This window comes from Mus musculus, chromosome 13 (genome assembly GCF_000001635.26).
Source record: "Mus musculus strain C57BL/6J chromosome 13, GRCm38.p6 C57BL/6J".
In the NCBI taxonomy this organism is placed as follows: Eukaryota; Metazoa; Chordata; class Mammalia; order Rodentia; family Muridae; genus Mus; species Mus musculus.
In genome coordinates this window covers 24,352,543-24,374,565 of record NC_000079.6, presented here as the reverse complement: position 1 = coordinate 24,374,565, position 22,023 = coordinate 24,352,543, and the positions used below count along the sequence as shown (strand labels likewise).

Genomic DNA, 22,023 nt, shown 5'->3' with positions numbered 1-22,023 from the left:
GTAGTAGTGGCCTTGCTGGGGGTGTGGAGCCTGTGGGCTGTGGGACCCAGCTGGAAGATGTGGGTCATTGAGGGAAAGGGTGAGCTCTGTTTCCAGTCCTGTCACCGCTTCTCATCAGTGCCTTTTGAGACAAGGGCAGAGATCCACTTCCTCTGCCAATGGTCTGCCACTGCAGGTCATCCACCTAGCCCGTTCTCTTTGGAATTCTTCTCAGAGGCAAGGCACCAGGTTAAAAGGAAGCCTGGGTCCCACAAATTATCCACACATAGGTGTCTGGAAAGGACCCCTATCACTAGACACACAAGAATGTAAACTGCTTAATAATGATGAATTTATTGACACACACGCGCACACACACTTATTTCAGTAATCCTTTGATTTCTACTAATACAAAGTAAAACCTTTTCAGGTATTGTCATGTTAGAGGTCACACATGCCAGTAACGTCATGTAAAACACAGGGTCCTAGCAGAGCACACAGAGTCTGAGCAACCTCATTACTGTACAGCCCTGGCTAGGCACAGTCAGAACCAGATTTGCATGTCCCCCTACGGCCCAAGTGTTTGAAAACTTTATCCCCAGATTGGTGGTGCTGTTTCAAGGAAGTGGATCTCTGGGGGATGGACCTCAAGGTTTATTAGCTGGCCCTGCTTCCAGGTCTGTCTTTGTTTCCTTGACCTGTCCTATGTGAGTAAGCAGCCTCAAGCTTCTGTTGCCATGTCTTCCTCTCCATGATGGACTGTGTTGTATTTTATAAAAAGATAAGAAGGAAGGAATACGTTTGGTGGAGGCAGGTATGGTGTGGGGGAAAGGGGTGTCTCTGCAGGCCCATGCTGCGGCATCCCTTCACCTTGAGTTACCAGCCACACACGGTATAGTATAGAATAGTTTGTTCAGGGCACGGAGAGGGGAGTTGAGAGAAAAGCAGAAAGAGAGAGGGAGAGGGAGAGACAGAGGGAGAGGAAAAGAGGAGTAGAAGCAAGTGATGAGCACGTGGAGTGAGGAGGAAGAGGGAACAGGAGCAAAAGGAGAAAAGAAGAGAGTAAGAGCAAGGGAGAGAGAGGGGGCAAGCAGCCCCTTTTATAGTGAGTTAGGCACACCTGGCTGTTGCCAGATAACTGGGGCAGAGCTTAAATGAAATGCCAACAAACTGTACCCTCAAACCACAGATAGTGCTGCTGTAAGGCATAGTAAACCCTTCTTTAGACTGCATCTTTTCAGGTTAGCGCAACATGAAGGTAACCAGTTCAGTTTGTGTGTCCCTCAGAGTTTGTGTACCGTATGCCTTAGAGGAAGTCAGGTTCTAGCTGTAAAGCACTCCTGATGTAGAACACTGCAGAAGAGGTGAGCCGTGACTCTGTCACAGGACTACAGAATATGTGGCCCTCTAAGCAAAGAGGGCCTACTGAGGCCAGGAGCGAGAGAGAAATGTATACCAGTTGCCTAAGTTTGCAAGGAGATTGGGGGTGTGCATACTGAAAGCCAGAACAGTCTCCACGAGCCTCTGAGTAGCTGGAATGCCAACGCTACCACAGGCTGGCTCAGTCTCCTCAGCTAGGTTGTCCAGAGCCAGCAGCTCTTTTTAGACATAAAGGAACACACTGAAAAATTATCCTATTACTCAGCTGATCTCCCCTGGCCCCAGGCAGTTAACATGAACTGAGTCATTTTTCATATTGGCCTATAGCATCTGTATTAATTTCCCAGCACCCACACGGTAGAGCCTAACTGCCCTCCTGTTCCAGGGGTTCTGATGTCCACTTCTGGCCTCCATGAGCACTGTATCCAAACGGTGCATATCCACACATGCAGTCAAATTCTCTCACATAAAGTAAAAATAGGTAAATAAATCTTTAAAAAAATAAATGCAAGTATCCTTCAACTAAGAAATTATACTTCGAGAGTAAGTTCCCCTAGAATATAAAAATATATAAATTATATTTGTTGTTGCTGCTGGTGGTGGTGGTGGTGGGGTGTTTGGTTATGTTTGGTTTCATTTTTAAGATAACAACTCTCAGTGTAGCCTAGGGTGGCTTTGAACTCACAGCAGTCCTTCTGCCTTAGCTTTTTGAGGAAGGGAGGAAGAAAAGTTGGGAGAGATGGATTGAAAGAGAGACGTGACTGGGAGAAAGTTCTTTTATGGAATTCAAGTTCACTCCAAGGAATGTCAGTGTGTCAAAAGGGACAAAGGTGGACAGGAACAACTGAGAAGCAAGGGGAGATAACTGAAAGCTAAGCACCAGGGCAGGTACCACACCTGAGTGCAAGCCGTGATAAAAAGAAATCACAAAGTTGCATCCTGGGCATGAAAGGCTTCTTTGATAAGATTGGATCCTTGCAGCCAAACTCTTGGAATCAAGAGGTGTCCATATAAGCTGTCATTTTGACAGCATGGTGTACACTAGTCTTTTCTCATCACAGCTTTCAACCGTTAGTGGAGAGGAAAATGCCCACAAACTCAGAAGCCACGTGAGGACATGGATGTTCATGCACTGCCCACTTTCATGGATTTGGAAGGCAGAAATGTCAGGCTGACGTGTGGGTAGAATGTTTTCTTCCTGGGGTTTTGAGAGAGATCCAATCCACACCTTGCTTCACGGGGCACGGGCAGCCCCTGACCTTCCTAGGCTTATAGAAAGCCTACCTCGTGATACAAATTCATCTATGTTTTTCCCTGTGTACACGTACACACACACACACACACACACACACACACACACACACACGAGAGAGAGAGAGACAGAAAGAGAGAGAGACAGAGAGAGAGAGAGACAGAGAGACAGAGAGAGAGAGAGACAGAGAGACAGAGAGACAGAGAGAGACAGAGAGACAGAGAAACAGAGAGGGAAAGTATTTAACTTATAAGTTAGGCACCGTGAGGCATTAAGAACAGTAAGAGGGCTGAGGAGATGGGTGATTCAGTCAAGTGTCTACCAAGCAAGATATCTACGAAGCAAGAAAAAGAATCTGAGTTTGATCCCCAGAATTCACATTAAAAAAGCCAAGCCTATGGCGGTGCACACTTGTAATCCTGGAGTTGGAGATGTGGAGACAGGGGGATCTCTGGGGCAGACACAGTGAGAAACAGCTTGAAGCAGCAGACTTAGTAATGTCACCTTAAGCCCCACCAAAAGTAAAGTCCCTTTTTTTTTTTATGACACAGGTTCGTCCTGGGGAAGAGTCTAGATTGAATGTCACAGTGATTGAATGACACAGTGACAGGACATTCTACAAAGGTAAACCATCTGTGTGTTTGGGGGTAGAGAAGACAGCCAGGAGCACTTCGAGATAGAGGAAGTTTCTATAGTGTGGTTCTTCCTACTTCCTACCTAATCACAGGCTCGCCCAGAGGCTAACCTAGTCTAAATAATTTCTTGAATCAGATGTGACTTGAGGCCAGTCTCCTTGGTACTGTAGACCCTGTCAGACTGACAGAATTAGCCATAACACTTACTGTATGAACCTCTCCTCTTTTTAAAAAAAATTGGCTATTTTATTTGTTTACATTTCAAATGTTATCCCCTTTCCTGGTTTCCCCTCTGCAAACCCCCTATCCCATCCCCCCTTACCCTGTTTCTAGGAGGATGCTTTCCCACCACCCACCCACTCCCGCCTCACTGCCCTAGCATTCCTCTACACTGGGGCATCAAGCCTTCTCAGGACCAAGGGCCTTCCCTCCCATTGATGCCAGGTAAGACCCCTTCAGCTCATTTAGTCTTTCCTCTAATTCTTCTATTGGGGTCCCTGTGCTCAGTCCAATGGGTGGCTACAAGCATCAACATCTGTATTGGTCAGGTTCTGGCAGAGCCTCTCGGGAGACAGCTATATCAGGCTCCTGTCAGCAAGCACTTCTTGGCATCAGCAATAGTGTCTGGGTTTGGTGTCTGTATGTGAGATGGATCCCCAGGTGGGGCAGTCTCTGGATGGCCTTTCCTTCAGTCTCTGCTCCACACTTTGTCACTGTATTTCCTTTAGACAGGAGAAATTCTGGGTTAAATTTTTGGAGATGGGTGGGTGGCCCCATCCCTCAACCAGGGGTGCCATGCCTAACCTCTGGATGTGGTCTCGACAGGTTCTCCCTCTCCTTTGTGGAGTATTTCAGCTAATGTCTTCCTTGTGGGTCCTGGGAGGCTCTTGCTTTCCTGGCATCTGTGACTTTCTGGTTTCTACCCCAGTTCCCCATCCCTCATTGCCACACACCTTTGTTCAATTTCCTGACCCTTTGTACATTTCCTCCTATACCTAATTCTGCCCTTCTTTTTCCTCTCCCCTTCCTTTCCTCCTCCCACCCTGTACTTCCCTTGACTATATTGTTCCTCCTTCTAAGTAGGACTGAAGCATCCATTCTTTGGTCTTCCTCTTGAGCTTCATGTGGTCTGTGAGTTGTTTCATGGGTATTCCACACTCTTTGCCTAATACCCACTTAACAGTGAGTGCATACCATGTGTGTTCTTTTGTGAATCAGTTACCTCACTCAGGATGATATTTTCTAGATCCATCCATTTGCCTGTGAATTTCATGAGTCATTGTTTTAACAGCTGAGTAGTACTCCATTGTGTAAATGAACCACATTTTCTGATTTTTCTGTAACCATTCTTCTGTTGAGGGACATATGGGTTGTTTCATATGCTATGAACATAGTGAAGCATGTGCCCTTATTACATGTTGGAGCATCTTCTGGGTATATGCTCAGGAGTAGTGTAGCTGGGTCCTCAGGTAGTACTATGTTCAATTTTCTGAGGAACTGCTGAATTAAGAGATATTAAGGAATAGTGATTGTTGCTTCCTGTTATTTTTGTTGATAGAGGTCAAATTATGTTTGTGTGGTTATCTTCTTTTGGGTTTGTTGAAAGAAGATTACTTTTTCTAGGGTATAGTTTCCCTCCTTGTGTTAGAGTTTACCATTTATTATCCTTTGTAGGGCTGGATTTGTGGAGAAATATCATGTAAATTTGGTTTTGTCATGGAATATCTTGGTTTCTCCATCTATGGTAACTGAGAGTTTTGCTGGGTATAGTAACCTGAGCTGGCATTTGTGTTCTCTTGGGGTATGTATGACATCTTCCCAGGATCTTCTGGCTTTCATAGTCTCTGGTGAAAAGTCTGGTGTAATTCTAATAGGTCTGCCTTTATATGTTACTTGACCTTTTTCCCTTACTGCTTTTAATATTCTTTGTTTTGTGCATTTCGTGTTTTGACAGTTATGTGATGGGAGGAATTTCTTTTCTGGTCCAATCTATTTGGAGTTTTGAAAGCTTCTTCTATGTTTATTGGCATCTCTTTTGTTAGGTTAGGGAAGCTTTCTTCTATAATTTTGTTGAAGATGTTAACTGGCCCTTTAAGTTGGGAATATCCAATCTCTTCTATACCCATTATTCTTGCATTTGGTCTTCTTATTGTGTCCTGAATTTCGTGGATGTTTTGGGTTAGGAGCTTTTTGCATTTTCTTTGACTGTTGTGCCAATGTTTTCTATGGTATTTCCTGCCCCTGAGATTCTCTCTTCTATCTCTTATATTCTGTTGGTGGTGCTTGCATCTATGACTACTGATCTCTTTCCTAGGTTTTCTATCTCCAGGGTTGTCTCCCTTTCTTTATTGCTTCTATTTCCATTTTTTATATCCTGGATGGTTTTATTCAATTCCTTCACCTGTTTGGTTGTGTTTTCCTGTAATTCTTTAAGGGGTATTTGTGTTTCCTCTCTAAGGGCTTCTACCTATTTACCTGTGTTCTCCTGTATTTCTTTAAGGGAGTTATTTATGTCCTTCTTAATGTCCTATATCATCATCATGAGATGTGATTTTAAGTCGGAGACTTGTTTTTCTGATGTGTTGCGGTATCCAGGCTTGCTGTGGTAGGAGAAGTGGGTTCTGATGATGCCTAGTAGCCTTGGTTTCTGTTGCTTATTTTCTTGCATTTGCCTCTCACCATCTGGTTATTTGTGGTGTTAACTGGTCTTGCTGTCTCTGACTGTGGCTTGCCCCTCCTTCAAGCCTGTGTGTCAGTACTCCTGGGAGACCAGTTCTCTCTGGGGGGAATTTGGGTACGGAAAGCTGTGACATAGGGTCAAGTCTGGGGAACAGACAAAAACTGGAAGAATCCTGTCCCTGGCTGCTCCTCTGTTTCTGTGTCCTGAGGACTCTGGGGAGGTCCCTCTTGGGCCAGGAATTTAAGCAGAAGTGGTGGTCTCACCTGTCCTCTTAGGAGCTGTGCACTCCTTGGAGACCAGCTCTCTACCAGTGGGATTTAGTTACTAAATGCTGTGGCACAGGGTCAGCTCCAGGTACAGATCAGAACCTCTCCTCTTTAAGCCCCAGTCTCCATATCTGTAACAGGAAAATAGTGCCACCTACGTAGGTTGTTGAGGTTGAAGTTATGACATGGAGCATCCACTACCATATTTATCTGGCACTCAGTATGGATAATCAGCAGCAGACTCACAATTCTTAGATACTTGCTTTGGATTTCTTCAAAGTCTTTCCTGCTATTTTTTATTTTTGATTAAAATACTACATCATCTCTCCACCCCTCTCTTTCTCCCAACTGACCCCTTTCATACCCTCTCTCTTCTACTCCTTCTCAGATTCATGGTCTCTTTTTCTTTACTTATTATTGCTACATACATATAAGTGTACAAATATATAAACACAACTTGCTGGGTCTATTTAGCGTTGCTTGTGTGAACATGATTTCAGGGCTAACCACTTGTTATTGTATAGTTAGTTAGGTGGTTCATCTCTGGAGGAGATTAATTCTTCCTCTCTCGGTAGTTTTTAAATTGTTTGTAGTTGTATAGGGCAGAGACCCTGTGAGGTTTCTACCTTCATATTAGTATATATATTAGTGTTGTCATTGTTTGGCAGCCATTTTGTTGAGGTGTCAAAGCTGTAGCATCTAAGTGACAGAAGCTCGCAGCATACATTTCTAGCTTTTAAAATCTTTCCACCCTCTCTTGTAAGATGTTCCCTAAGCCTTGAATGGAGGAGTTCTGTTATCCATATTCATACTTCTGTCTCTCCATATGATAATAGCTCAAGCACAGTATTGCTGGGCTCCTAGTTGACATATAATCAATACGTAGAAAGAACAATTGTTGTGGCCACAATCACCCTTCTATCACTAGGCTGGTTACATATTAGTTGCATCCTAAATGCTTCCTATGTTATAAAAAGGAGCCTATACCATTGCATGGCCTCTCACATTGGCTAAATTGAGGGAGGAATGACTTTCTGGCCAGAACAACCTATATTAAGCCATGGATTGAAAAAAGCAATGAGGGTTCTGTGATGGTGAGTCTTCACTGTCTACTCGAATGGGTCTAGAATCATCTAGGAGACGGAGGCATAATTCTGTTTGTCTGTGAAAGAGTTTGAGACAGGATTTACTGAAGAGGAAAGAGTCACCCTGAACAAGGGTGGCACCATCTGCACAAGCTTTGGACTTGTGTGGTATATTAGTTAGCGTTCGCTATGGGAGCAGGATTTATAGAATGAAAATATGTATTATGGAAATATAAAAATATAAATTGTGATGGTTTGTATATGCTTGGCCCGGGAAGTGTCAGTATTAAGAGATCTGGCCTTGTTGGAGTAGGTGTGTCATATGTTACTGTGGGTATGGGCTTAAAACCCTCACTTTAGCTGTTTGGAAGTCTGTATTCTGCTAGCAGCCTTCAGATGAAGACATAGAACTCTCAGCTCTTCCTGCACCATGCCTGCCTAGATGCTGCCATGCTCCTACCTTGATGATAATGGAGTGAACCTCTGAACCTGTAAGCCAGCTCCAATTAAATGTTGTCCTTTATAAGATTTGCCTTGGTCACAGTGTCTGTCCACAGCAGTAAAGCCCTAACTAAGACATAAATATATATGTATTTACATATAGGGGGTATGATACATATTATATAGAGAGTTTATTAGAATGATTTACAGGCTGTAATCCAGCTGGTTCAATGATGGCTGACTACCTATAAAAGGTCCAAGAATCTAGTAGTTGTTCACTCCACAGGCTGGATGTCTCACTTGTCTTCATTATATGCTAGAGTCCTGAAGAAGTAGTCTCTAATACCAGTAAGGAATGGACTTGCTAGGGAGATCAAGAACAAACATGTAAGAAGAGTAAACTTCCTTCTTCCATGTTCTTTATATAGGCTGCCAACAGAAGTCATGGCCCTGATTAGAGGTGGGTGCGCCCCCCCCCCCATCTTAAAAGATCTGGATAAAGGACATGTCTTCCCAGTGGTATGTAATAGTGCACTCCTGTAATCCCAGCACTCAGAAGGCAGATGGATCTCTGAGTTCAAGGCTGGCCTAGTCTACAAAGCAAGTTCTAGTACCTACATAGTGAAACCCTATCTCAAAAACAAACAAAAAGAAGTGGATCTTCCCACTTCAAAAGCAAAACATTCCTCACAAGTATGCCTATGCGTTTTGGGGGGTTAGTTAATTCCAGGTGTAATCAAGTTAACAACCAAGAATAGCCATCCCAGGTGGAAAAGGAGAAGAAAAGGAAACGTGAGCAATGAATGAATGAATAAAAAAGGAAAGGACATATCTGCTCCTAGGTATAGTGGAGGAGAAGGTTTATTGTAGGTAAAAGGGAGCGCATAGGCAGAGGGAGAGTCCAGAGTGAACATGGCCCTACAGAGCGGGGCCATGTAAGGAGAGACAGGGAGGGAGAACAAGAGAGGAGCTGCCGACCAAGAGCATGGCCTGGGCCAAGACACCGGCCAAGAGATGAGGAGGGTAAAGGGTAGATAGAAAGTGCCAGGAAACAAAAATAGTTGGATTATATAGAAAAGTTCATCTGGGGACAGGGCAGCCCTGCCCCTGGGCTGAAGAAGTTTAGAGCAGAGTGCAGGGTATGCCAGGCAGAAGGATCCCGTAGCATGTAGGGACTGAGGAAGGCTGGGAGAACCTGGTGCCAGGTCTACTTTGATAAGTTAAATAGGCAGCTCAGCCACTTATTAGGTTAGAGACCTAATGAGCACAAGCATTCATCTTGTTGTAGGGATGACACCTCCACAAGGTGAATAAGCACCTCGATAGCACTGAGAATGGAAGTGAGACGTCACCAGTGAACAAAAGCAAGGACAGTTAGCAGGTTGTTAAATAACATTTTGTTATTTCTTCCAGGGCATTCTGTTCCAGGTAGCAAGTGGAGTTGTGCTTGGCGAATAGGCAGTACAGGTGATGTAATAAGTCCATCAATAAATCAGTATCTAATAATCAGGGTTTGTGTATTTCAGTCTACTTCGATCTGTTTTTTTTGTTTCCTCGCCCAGCCCCAGCTTTGATCTGCATCTACCTTCATGACAATACATTATTTCTTCAAGTTGTGAGCGCCAATAAGCCCTTCTTTCCTTGGCCAGCTTCTTGTCAGGTATTTGGACATAACAGAAGAAAAGTAGCAAAGACCAGGCCTTTATAGTAAAGACTGACTATAAACTGGGTCGCCTGTTCTCTACTCTAGCTTCCAGGAAGAAAACTGAGTGAAAGTTCTGTCTTCTAAAACCAGGGGGTTTTTTTGTTTGTTTTTTGTTTAATTTTCCTATAATTTTGTAAATTGTCTTCCTTTTTTTTTTTAAATCTTTTTGTTATCTTTTGCTTTTTCTTGGGGCCCAGAGTGTGAAAGCTTAAATGTGAGGGTCTAAGAAGGTATTTTAAGGTGTATAGATATAAAAAAAAATTAGAACTTGTTCAAATTTCTTCCCTTTCTATGCTACTGGTATTCTAAGACTTCAAAAGTTCATAGTTTTAACATTAATCAGTGGAGTTCTGATAAGCTATTAATCTAGTCCTGGGAAAATACTACTAATATTATCACAGTCACAAGCTCGAGATTTTAAATATACTTTGGTTGTCTCCTAAATATAGACTTTTAAAAAATTCTCATTGTGCAAAAAATAAAATAAAAAATCTCTCTATATCCAATCTATATGCCAGGCCTTTAAAAAGAGTGTTAATGCTTTTAATCTAAAATCATGTTTGCATCCCTAAGCTTTTACTTGGACTCAAAGACATGAGTCTACTGCTTTTTATACAGTGCAGATTTCAGTACAGATTGTAAACAGTAGTAATGCTAATATATCTTAAACTTTTGTCTCTTTTCATAAATTTGAAAAATTATTGTATGCTTCAGGGAGTGAGCAGGTCCTCTGACAGGTCAAAGGGGCTCCAGAGAAGTACCCCTGTCAACCAATAGCCTATTTCCCCACCTCCCTATTCCTGAATGTAGGATCTTTCCCCTGGTCTTGGGACTACCCTCCCCCAACTATCGGCTTTCAAGTGTACACCCAAGATAAAATTTTCCCCTACACGGCTTCACTTTACCTTCTGTCTCTGGTCTATCTGTCCCAGCAGATGTCAAATCAACTGCAGACTGCTCCAGCAAGTTTCCAGCTCCCAGTGTCCCCTCAAAATCTGCATCCCAGACACCTTCAAAGTGACTAGTCTCACCCATCCCACCTCACACACTACTCCAACCTGACAACATCTTTCTAGCCCCAGTTGGTCCTCCACAGCCTGGACTGTGGGTGAAACAACCTGCTCTTCCCAGAATGGGCCAGCATTCCAGCTTCCTTGGAGCCCAAAAAATGATTCCCAGTGTCAGCAGGAAGTAGTCCTAGAAGATTATATGTTGCCCCTTATCATTTATTTATTATCAACAAAAAGGCTGGGATGTTAGGTTTCAAACCTGGGACAAATAGTGGTGTGCCTATTTAACACATCAAAGTGGACCTGGCAGCCAGGTTCTCCCAGGATCCTCAATTTTTACCCTACAGGGTCCTCCTGGTTTGCCTACCCTGAACTCTGCAGCCTAGGAAGCTGCATGTATATAATAAGAGCTACCCTTCCCTATTATAATCCAGCCACTTTTGTTACCCCTCTTCTTTTGGGCCTCTCTGGCTGCTTCACCTGCCCCCCCACCCATGACTCAGGGTCACATTCACTCTGGACTCTCTCAGATATGTCTGCCTCCGACTATGTCTTCTTTTTTATCTATAGCAAACTTTCTTTTCCATCATCCCTAAAGGCAATCATGTCCTTTCCTCCTTTTCTTTTTTTTCATTTTTCATTAACTATCCAACATTGATTACTATTTCACTGTGACCCATTTGACTGAGCAGTGACGTAGAACTTCAGGGTGAACTGTTTGATTGCACAGATGACTTAGAGGCTGTGAGAATTGTTAACCATTGCTGTATTACATGTCAGATGTGACACTCTTTTGTTTCAGTGACTCTCGGTTCAAGGCTGCTTTATTTTCACGTTTTTCAATATGTTTATTTGCTTTAAGGGATTGAGTTTTTGTGATCTTCATAGCTTTTTGAACACATAAGTAAAAAATACTCCCCTAAAGTTTCATATACTATAAAAGATAACATAAATACTATTACATAACAAACTAACATAAACATAGATAACTATAAAAATAAATAAAAAATAACAAATACATACAGTTGCACACACACATACTAATAAATATAAAATAAATCTTTTCTTAAAAGATCAGGATCCACTGCAGTGACTTGAGGTACCAGGGAGGATTGGTACCCAGGGGGAACCTCTCCCTTCTCAGAGGAGAAGGGGAGGGAGGGATGGAGGAAGAGCCAAGTGATAGGGACTGGTAGGGGATGCTGCAATTGGGATGTGCAGTGAATAAATAAGCAAATTAATGGGAAAAAAGATCAGGATCCAAATGGGCTCATCACACTGCATTTGGTTGACAGATCTCACAATTGTTTTTACTAACAGCCTCCCTTCTTTTTCCCATTTAACTTATTTGTAGATAAAAGCAAATTGTTTGGACATTGGCATTTTCTGCCGCCTGGATTCTGTGGATTTCAGCTGTGTGGTAGGACAAGTCCCTCTTCCTTCTTAGGCCCAATTAAGTTGAAGCTCAATTTTCACATGGTGCACTTTGCTTTTACTTCAAGGATGCCTTGATTTGTAGTCCCTCTTTTCCTGTTCACCACTGTAATTCATTATGTCACCGAGGACTTGCAAAATGGTAAAATTCTAACTTTTAAAATATATTGACTTGTACCCTCTTGTAGAGAACTGGTGGATACTACTGGGAAAGGCAGTTATACAGTTTATGACTTGAGGCTAGCTACATGATTTTTGTTTTATTGCCTTTTTCAAAACAATGATTTGATTTTCTAGAATTCTCTAATTTCATTTAGTTTCATTATGGTTGAGTCAAACATGTCTACTGCCCTTGAAGGCCCTTCATGTTTTTCTTGGGTTAATTCTCAAGCTATCCCATCTTGCCATCTTGAACCCGTGGGAAACTTTCTGTACTGGCTAGTTTTGTGCCAACTTGACACAGCTGGAGTTATCACAGAAAAGGGAGCTTCAGTTGAGGAAATGCCTCCATGAGCTACAACTGTAAGGCATTTTCTCAATTAGTGATCAAGGGGGAAAGGCTCCTTGTGGGTGGGAGCATCTCTGGGCTGGTAATCTTGGTTTTATAAGAGAGCTGGCTGAGCAAGCCAGGGGAAGCAAGCCAGTAAGGAACATCCCTCCATGGCCTCTGCATCAGCTCCTGCTTCCTGACCTGCTTGAGTTCCAGTCCTGACTTCCTTAGTGATGAACAGCAGTATAGAAATGTAAAACCCTTTCCTCCCCAACTTGCTTCTTGGTCATCATGTTTGTGCAGGAATAGAAACCGTGACTAAGACACTTTCCTTAAAAAAAAAAAAAAGATTTATTTATTTATTTTATGTGTATGAGTACACTATAACTACAAATGGTTGTGAGTCATCATGTGGCTACTGAGAATTGAACTCAGGACCTCTGCTCACTTTGGCTCAAAGATTTATTTATTACTATGTGTAAGTACACTGTTGCTATCTTTAGACACACCAAAAGGTGTCAGATCTCATTACAAATGGTTGTGAGCCACCACGTGGTTGCTGGGATTTGAACTCAGGACCTTTGGAAGAGCAGCCAGTGCTCTTACCCACTGAGCCATCTCACCAGCCCAAAACTTTCCTTTTTAAATCAACAAATATAGTTGTATATATTCAGAGTGTCCAACATGCAGGCTTGACATGTGTTTACATTATAGAGTCTCTGTAATGGATTATGATGGTGGAGGTGGTGGAGGTGGTGATGGTGATGGTGGTGGTGGTGATGGTGGTGGTGGTGATGGTGGTGGTGATGGTGGTGGTGGTGGTGGTGGTGGTGGTGTTGGTGGTGGTGATGATGATGATGGGAGACCCATAGGTTTCAGCAACAAGGTATCACCTTGCAAGCAGAGACTTGGCTCTGACCAGACAGCAGTTTGATCCTATTTCTGGAACTATAGAAATGAAATTCTGGGTTTTTTATTAATAAATTACCCAGTATTAGACTTTCTAATAACATCACAAAAATGAAATCCATCCGGAAATGGATCTCATGTAATATATATAAGATCATGCGATATTTATCTTTCTGTAGAAATCTGGTTTATTTCACTCAACAGTATTCTCCAGGGCCAAATGACAGAATTTCTTTTGCTTAAAATGCTGAATAGTAATGCCATAGTGTATATAAATCACATTTTCTTTTTCCATTGTCATAGTGGACCCTTTCTTTACTCTATACCTTGACTAAGAGATTAACTCTACAATTACCTTGAGAGTGAAGAGGGGTGTGTGTGTGTGTGTCTGTGTGTGTGTGTCTGTGTGTCTGTGTGTAGCTGACCTGAAGTCTGTTCATGAGACTATCCCTTGAATGAGAAAAGGCCGGCATTTGATGCTGAGAGAGTTACTGAGACTAAACTTTAGAAATGTAAGGGGAAATGAATGTTTAGAAAAGTTAGTCAGGCTTTGATATCTTCTGTTTAATCTGCTTTAAAGAAGATTTAATAGGAAGCTCTATTTTTATGGCTCGAACCTAGATCCTTAAGAATTTTGGGCGAGCACCTAGCACTTTTCATTTTTTTGTTTCAAAGACTTAATCTTCCTAAACTGCCCAGACTATATCCTTGAAGCCCCTGTATAATCCAGACGAGCTTCAAATTTGCAATCCTCCAGTATCAGCCTCCAAACTGCTGGGATGACAGGTTTGCACTGCCCAGCCTAGCCTGACAGCACTCTTCCAATAGCATCTGTATTAGTTCGAATGTCTAAATTCACATTCACATGTTTAAAAAGAAACCACTTTATATAATTACTTTATACTACAAACCTAGCTGAAATTTTAGAAGAAATGTTTGTGTGACAAGTTTTAATTACCTATGGATGGTTGACTTCACCTGAAATTTTTGTTTGTTTGTTTGTTTGTCTATTTGTTTTGGCTTTTAGAAATAGTGTCTCACATGTTGTTCTGACTTTCCTGGAATTCACTATGTAGACCAACCTGCCTCAAATTCACAGAAATCTACGTGCCTCCACCTCCCAAGTGCTAGGATTAAAGGCGTGTACTATCATGCCCGGCCCTACCTGAAATTCTCAATCTTTTGAACAGTTTATTGAGTGTCCGAGAAAAGCAAGGGCCAGACTGAGATATCAGATGAGGGGGTGCGACAGGTAAAATGAAAATCTAGCCCTATCCTGGAGAAGGGGAGTGGGTAGCTACAACAATGGATCTATTCTGGCTTGACCCCAGGAAGGGACTTAGATGGAAAGTAGACCTGCTCTATTTTATCAGTTTTATTTTCTTTGAGTTTTGAGACAGTCTCATTTCTTAGCCTAGGCTTGCCTGAGAATTATGGTACTCCTCTTGCTTCAGGCTCCCGGTGCTGGGATTCCACGTGTATAAGATCATAGACTCAAGACACAGGGACACTCTTGCAGCCTATTCCCAGGCTTGCCGCCTGCTGGGATTGGTTCTTTGTTAAGCCTTCTCTGGCTGCTCCTCTGGTCTCTCTTCTGTTCTGCTCACTGGCCAGCCTCTTTCCCTTCATTAGTCACAGTTCCCAAGAGAGGAATGAAAGTTTTTTGGTTGCAAATGACAAGAAATACAATTGTGGGTACCTCTAGCAAATGTGATGTAAGGAAACTGCTTGCTATGAACACAACAGCAAGTTAAGAGCTGGAGCTGGACTCCATTTGTAGTGGTACCATATGAAAGCAGGCTTGGTGTGGCCTACCTACCATCCCAGCACTCCAGAAGCCAGACTCAGTTACACAGTGAGTTCAAGGCTATCTGCTTGAAACTGAATTTCAGGCTGACTGGGGCTATTGTGAGTTCTAGGCCAGCCCCAAGCTGTGAGTGAGACCTTTTGTCCAGGAATTAAAACAACAGAAGCTGAAACAATAGCTTCTCAGGAGGATCCATTTGTCACCGCTCAGGAGTGGGCTCTACAGACTGATACACTCCCTCCTCCTCTCTCCTGGGGAGGCTATATCCAACAGTGGAACTGTATCTGGAAATCAGCTAGTAGAAAGAGAAAGTGAGCGATGATCAACCAAATATTGTTTATATTCAAAGCCCTCAGCTTATAGCAGCATAATTAATTATCTCAGTTCCATGATTTCCCTCTTAAATTTGTAAATGGAATACTGTTTCTTCCTTCTGTTTTTGTTACAACTAGAAACTTATGTTTCTTTTCCTATGAGTTACCCCTGGATTAAGGCCAAGAGTAAACCTCCCGTTACTAACCCGGCCCTACAAGGCAGAAAATGTTCTCCCTGCCATGAGCCTTTCCTAATTCTCTCTACTCTCAGGAAAATTATCAGCCATTGAAGCCAAGGTATTTTTTCAGTTTTTCATGGAAAATTGACAAAAGAAAAAGAAAAGTGTCTGGGTGTAGAGGCACGTATTTCTAACCTTAAGTCTGGGTATATTAAGGCAGGGCGATCAGGAGTTCAAGGTCATCCTTGGCTACAAAGCCTACTTGATCCCAGCCTGGCCTACATGGGACCTTGTCTTAAAGCCAACAAAATCTAAAGAGAGTTTCTTGAACCAACTCCAGCAATCCTACCTTCCACACATACACAACATGTACACAGCCCACATGTTACTTGATCACCTCCAGCAGAGTATAATGCTAACGCTAATGGAAGTATTTATATGATTTGCCCTCAGTAGTTCAATATGCACCCCAAAAATATTCTAAGTACAGATAAGCACACATCATTGTTAAAGCTAACACATTTGCTAAAATTTTCTTCATATCATCAAATATCTAGTCAGTGTGGTTGATTTTATTCAACTATTTCATATATTTCTAGATTGCCTTGGGATCTAAATGTAGTCTCTATCCAGGCAAACATTTTAAGAATGGCTGGGTACTATAATTCCAGCATTTAGAAGACAGAGGCAGGAAGATCAGGAGTTCAAAGTCAACCTTGACTACATAATCAATTTCATGCCTGCTTAGGTTGTACTCTATCATATTTCAAAAAAGCAGCTTTTGATAGGCAGGGGGTAGGTCAGCAAGATGGTTTGATGGGTAAATGTGTTTACTGCCAAGGCTGGCAACCTGAATTTTATCCATAGAAACCACCTGGTAGAAAGGAGAACCAATTCCCACAAGTTGTCCTCTGACCTACACACACACACACACACACACACACACACACACACAGAGAGAGAGAGAGAGAGAGAGAGAGAGAGAGAGAGAGAGAGAGAGAGAGAGAGAGAGAATATAATTTAGGAAGAAGAAACTGAAGAGATCTTAACAATTGCCCCAAAGTTTACAATATCAATTTTAAGTTCCAAACTAATTCTCCTTGTTTTAAAATATAGATGTGGGGCCAGAGATACGGCTCTCTGACACCCACATGGCGGAAGAAGAGAACCTCCTGAAAGTTGTCCTCAGCCCCCCCACATGAGAGCTGTGACAGGTGTATACACACATAAACAAACAAACACCGTTTTAAATTTTTGTTATTTATTTTATATGTATGGGAATATTGTCTTTATATATGCATGTGTGTGTGTGTATACAACCATGTATGTTGTTAGTACCTATGGAGGCTAAAAGAGGGTCTTGAATCCCATGAAACTAGAGTTATAGACAGTAATGAGCCACCTTGTGGTTGCTGGAAATTGAACCCAGGTTCTCTGCAAGAGCAGCCAATGCTCTTAACCCCTGATCCATCTCTCTAGCCCCTTACTTACTTACTTTACTATGTTTAGGTGTTTTGCCTGTTTTATACCTGTGAACCACTTGCGTGACTGATACCCTTGAAGGTCAGAAAAAAAAGGCTTCAGATCTCCTAGGACTAGAATTATAGATGGCTGTGAGCTCCCATACAGGTGCTGAGAATCAAACCTTGATCCCCTGGAAGAGCAACCATTGCTTTTAACCAGTGAGCCATCACTCCAGCCCATTAAAAAGAGAAGAATTAAATGTACACTTTGGAGGTCCTATTTCTTTTTTACAAAGGACCTGGGCAGCCTCGCCTTCTGGTGATCAGCTCTAAGTCAACCATTCCCTCCAAGAGGCCTCTTTACTACCTGGTGTGCTTTTCTGGTATGATCTTGTTTGAAATAAAACACAATTGCTCTGTTGTCTCCTGTGAACAGGAAATGTGCCATACTCATTTGCCAAATCACACTTAGCATTTTGGTTCCTTTCTTTATGAAATAAGAAGGTAAATAATCTCTTCCTCTTGAGGTTATTGGCTAGTGAAAAGTATTATGAAGCTTGGTCCATACAGTTTTGCTGGAGTGCTCTGTGTTTCATAGATGCTCTCTAAGCAAATTGTGCCATCCATGCATGATAGAAAGTGCATTTATCCAATTATGAGCTCAGCGTGATAGCTATCATCTGTAACCCTAGCACTCAGGGGCCAAAGCAGGAGGAAACTTAAATGAATTATTTATTCTAGCTAGTTTTATTAGTCAAGGTTCTCTAAAGTAACAGAACATATGAAATGTCTTTAGGGAAATTATTTAAGGGAAATTATTGAAATGACTTATAGTGTTAAATCCAACTAAACCAACAATGGGCAGCTGTGAATGGGAAGACCAAGAATCTAATAGTTGCTCAGTCCCACAAGGCTGGTTGTTTTAGCTGGTCTTCTGTATAAGCTGGAATCCTGAATAAGTAGGTTCCAACAGATGTGCTGGCAAGTAAGTGCAAGCAGATGAAGAAAAAGGAATCCTTCCTTCTTCCATTGTCCTTATGTTGGTCTCCAGCAGAAGGTGTGGCCCAGATTAAAGATAACACCACCATGCCTGGACCTAAGCTATTCTTTACTTGGAACTTGCTCTGTCCCAGGTTGGCCTTGAATTCAGAGATCTGATTGCCTCTGTCTCCTGGAATTAAAGCCATGTATTACCTTGCCTGGGAATAAGCTTTTCATGACCACTATGCTTCAAGATCCAGATCAAAAGCCTATGTCTTCCAGCCTCAAGATCTGGATCACAGATGTGTCCTCCAGTTCTAGACTGTAGCCCATTCCAGGTATAGTCAAGTTAACAACTGGGAATAGTTAACTTGTAAAGTTAACACAAATCATATCTCGAGCCCAACTGAAAACAATAACCAGGCCATAAATACACCTAACTTGATATACATATCCCTCATATAAACTGCACACACATTGTAAATTTAGAATAGCCAAATGACCTTTGGGAAACAACCTTTTAGTAACAAAATAAAACATAAACACCATGTCACTTATAATCCTCATTTCTGTAACTAGTCATGTGACCTTAGATGGTATTTATCTTCCTCTACTACCCATTCTGTATTTTCTCCACTCCCTGAAAGCACCTCAGCAGGTCTTGGCTCTTTTCCTGGAGGAGTGACCCATATTTTCATTTCTGATGAGTCTTTGCTGTTTGTCATCCTTCTTGAATTAGGCTGTTGTAGTTTCCCATTGACTTTAATCACAGGACATAGTAATACTAAGAGATGCCCTAAAAGATCTCCTGCACTCCAGACATAATCCTTTGTACCTCCATTGTAGAGAGGCAATCCAATTTCCCCATGGTAGTCTGGATCTTTCTGCTCCTAACACTGTCATTCCTTTCTTAGCCTGCTGGTTTAAGGGCATTAGAAGCCCAAAATGACTGGGGGGTGGGAGGAGGAGTCTGAGCTTCCGGTTCAATGGAATGTTTGTGTGGCTCCTAGCAGGAGCACTCCCCGCTCTGGAATCAAAACTTCTAGACAGCTGAACTATGGGTTGAGGGAATAGGAAGCAAAAACTTTCCTAATGGATCACTATAAGAGTGGTAGTGAGTGAAACTATTCCCTTTTGTACCCCTTGATTCCTGGACCCATGGATCCTGGCTATGGGAGAAACTGTACTATATATCGAATGCTTATTCAAAGCAAATACTGCCTTCTGAAGGACTCTGCCCCAGTCCTCCATGCTGCTGCCACCTAATTGGAACTGTAACTTCAAAAGGCCATTCCATCTTTCTATCAGGCTAGCTGCTTCAGGATGATGAGGAACATGGTAAGACCAGTGAATTCCATGATTGGGGGCCCACTGTCACACTTATCTGGCCATGAAATGAGTTCCTTGGTCAGAAGCAATACTGTGTGGAATGCCACGATGGAGAATAAAGCACTCTGTGAGTCCATGGGTGGTGGTTTTGGCAGAAGCATTATGTGCAGGAAAGGCAAATCCATAACCAGTAAGAACAAAGTACAAATCTATTCCAGTACATATCTATTCCAGTAAAAACAAAACTTTGTCTTTCCATGTGGGAAGTGGTCCAATGTAATCAACCTGCCACCAGATTCCTGTCTGGTCACCTCAAGGAATGGTGCCATATCTGGGACTCAATGTCAGTCTCTGATGTTGACAGATCTGGCATTCAGCGGCAGCTGTACCCAGGTCAGCCTTGGTGAGTGGAAGTCCGAGTTGCTGAGCCCAAGCATAACCTCCATCTCGACCACCATGGCCACTTTGTTCACGTGCCCATTGAGCAATGACAGGAATGGCTGGGGAAAGAGGCTGATTGTCCACAGAAATGGTCATCTTATCCACTTGATTATTGAACTCCTCCTTGGCTGAGGTCACCTTTTGATGCGCATTTACATGGAACATATAATATCTACACAGTCTTTGCCTATTTGGAGAGATCTATCCACATACTTTTTCCCAGATGTCTTTTTCACCAATTTTCCAATCATGATCTTTCCAAGTCCCTGATCACCCAGCCCATGAGTCAATGAACAGTTGGACATCTGGCTATTTCTTCTTCCAAAGAACCTGTAATGCCATGTGTACTACCTGAAGTTCTACCCACTGTAAAGGTTTCCCTTTACCAGTATCTTTCAAGGTTGTCCCTGAGAGGAGTTGTAATGCTGTAACTGCCCACTTCTGGCTTGCATAAAGTGTAAAGCCATCAGTAAGCCAGGTTCTGGTCTTCTCTTCCTCAGTCAACCAATCATAGGGAACACCCCATAAGGTAAAGGTGCATGCTTGGCAGCAGATGGCATTGTAACAGTAGAAAACACAAGCATTTAGGCAACTTCTTCATGTAACTTGCTTGTGCCTTCAGGACCTACTTGCGTCCAATCACATATATACCATTTCCATTCAATAATAGACTGCTGCTGTACACATCCTACTTTATGACTTGATACGTCTGATAACTGAACTGGGCAGTTCAGGTCACATGGTAACATGGTGTCCTATTTTTAAACATTCAGTTTCCATTAAGGCCCAATAGGAGGCCAAGAACTGTTTTCAAAGGGAGAAAAGTCTACAGATGATGGTAGAGCCTTGCTCCAAAATCTCAAAGGTTTCTTCTGTGATTCACTTATAAGGTCTGTCAAAGGCTCCAAACAGAATCTTTATCTGCTACTGACACCTCAAGTACCATCTGGTCTGCTGGATCATATGGTCCAAGTGGTCCAAGTGCACAGAGGCCTGGACCTGTTGAAAAGCCTTCTGTTGCAGGTCCCACACAAAGCTAGCAGCTTTCCTACTCACTTGGTATATGGGCCTGAGTAACACACCCAAGTGAGGAATGAGCTGTCTCTAGATTCCAAATAGACCCACTAAACGTTGTGCTTCTTTCTTGGTGGTGGGAGGGACCAGGTACAATAACTTATCTTTCACCTTAGGAGTATCTCTGCATGCCCCACTGGACTACTAAGAATTTCACGGAGGTAGACAGTCCTTGAATTTTGGTTGGATTTATTTCCTATCCTATGATACACATATGTGTTACCAATGAGTCCAAAGTGGTTGCTACTTCCTGCTCACATGGTCCAGTCAGCATAATGTCATCAATATAGTGCACCAATGTGATATTTTGTGGAAGAGACAGATAATTACGATCGCTTCTAAGTTATGACAAAGGGCAGGAGAATATAACCATGAGGCAAAATTGTAAAGGTGTACTGCTAGTCTTGGCAACTGAAAGCTAAATCGCTTCTGATGGTTCTTATCGACAGGTACTGAGAAAAGGGCTTTTGCTAGATCAATAGTTGCATACTGTGTATCAGGAGATGGGTTAATTTGCTCAAGTAAGGTAAATACATCTGTTACAACATCTGCAATCGGAGTTACTAACTGATTTAATTTTTGATAGTCAACTGTCATTCTCCATGATCCACATGTCTTCTGCACTGGCCAGATAGGAGAGCTAAAGGGAGATGTGGTGGAAACCACCACCTTTGCATCTTTCAAGTCCTTGATGGTAGCAGTAATTTCTGCAGTTCCTCCAGGAATACAATACTGTTTTTTATTCACTATTTTCTTTGGCAGAGGCAATTCTAAAGCATGCAACTTATTCCATTCCTTCATTAATTTATCCAAAGATGCTGAGAGCAACAAGCCAACAAAATCATTTTCCTTATTTGCCCCCAAACTGTAGAAATTTACATATACCCGGTCACCTAATCCATTGCCAATCACAATTGATGGATCAAGATAATCAAAGGCATTTACTTCTTTAAGTTTGAAATATAGTTTCCATTATGGGCCTTCAATATTCTCTGAGCTCCCAGGAGAGAGAGTGTCTGGAGAGGTTTCAGTAGTTAAAGGTGCTGGTGAGTTAGAAGGTGCTGTGAAATTATCAAGCCAATTCCGATATTTTAAAGATGCCTCCTTATACCTCTGCTCCTCTAGAACAACTCCAGGTAACAATTTCTGTATTAGTAGGGGTTTTATAG

At 42.3% G+C, this 22,023-nt stretch overlaps 1 protein-coding gene and 1 long non-coding RNA gene across 3 annotated transcripts in view; one reads left to right on the top strand and one right to left on the bottom strand.

Moving 5' to 3' along the window:
- The window catches only part of Cmah (cytidine monophospho-N-acetylneuraminic acid hydroxylase), a 149,886-nt gene that overhangs the window by 102,724 nt on the left and 25,139 nt on the right, over positions 1–22,023 (bottom strand). The gene's annotated exons all lie outside the window — the stretch shown is intronic.
- The window catches only part of Gm11342 (predicted gene 11342), a 39,252-nt gene that overhangs the window by 1,385 nt on the left and 15,844 nt on the right, over positions 1–22,023 (top strand). The window contains exon 2 of the long non-coding RNA NR_167750.1: positions 3,163–3,235. This is a non-coding gene — a long non-coding RNA (predicted gene 11342). The remainder of the gene's footprint in view (positions 1–3,162; positions 3,236–22,023) is intronic.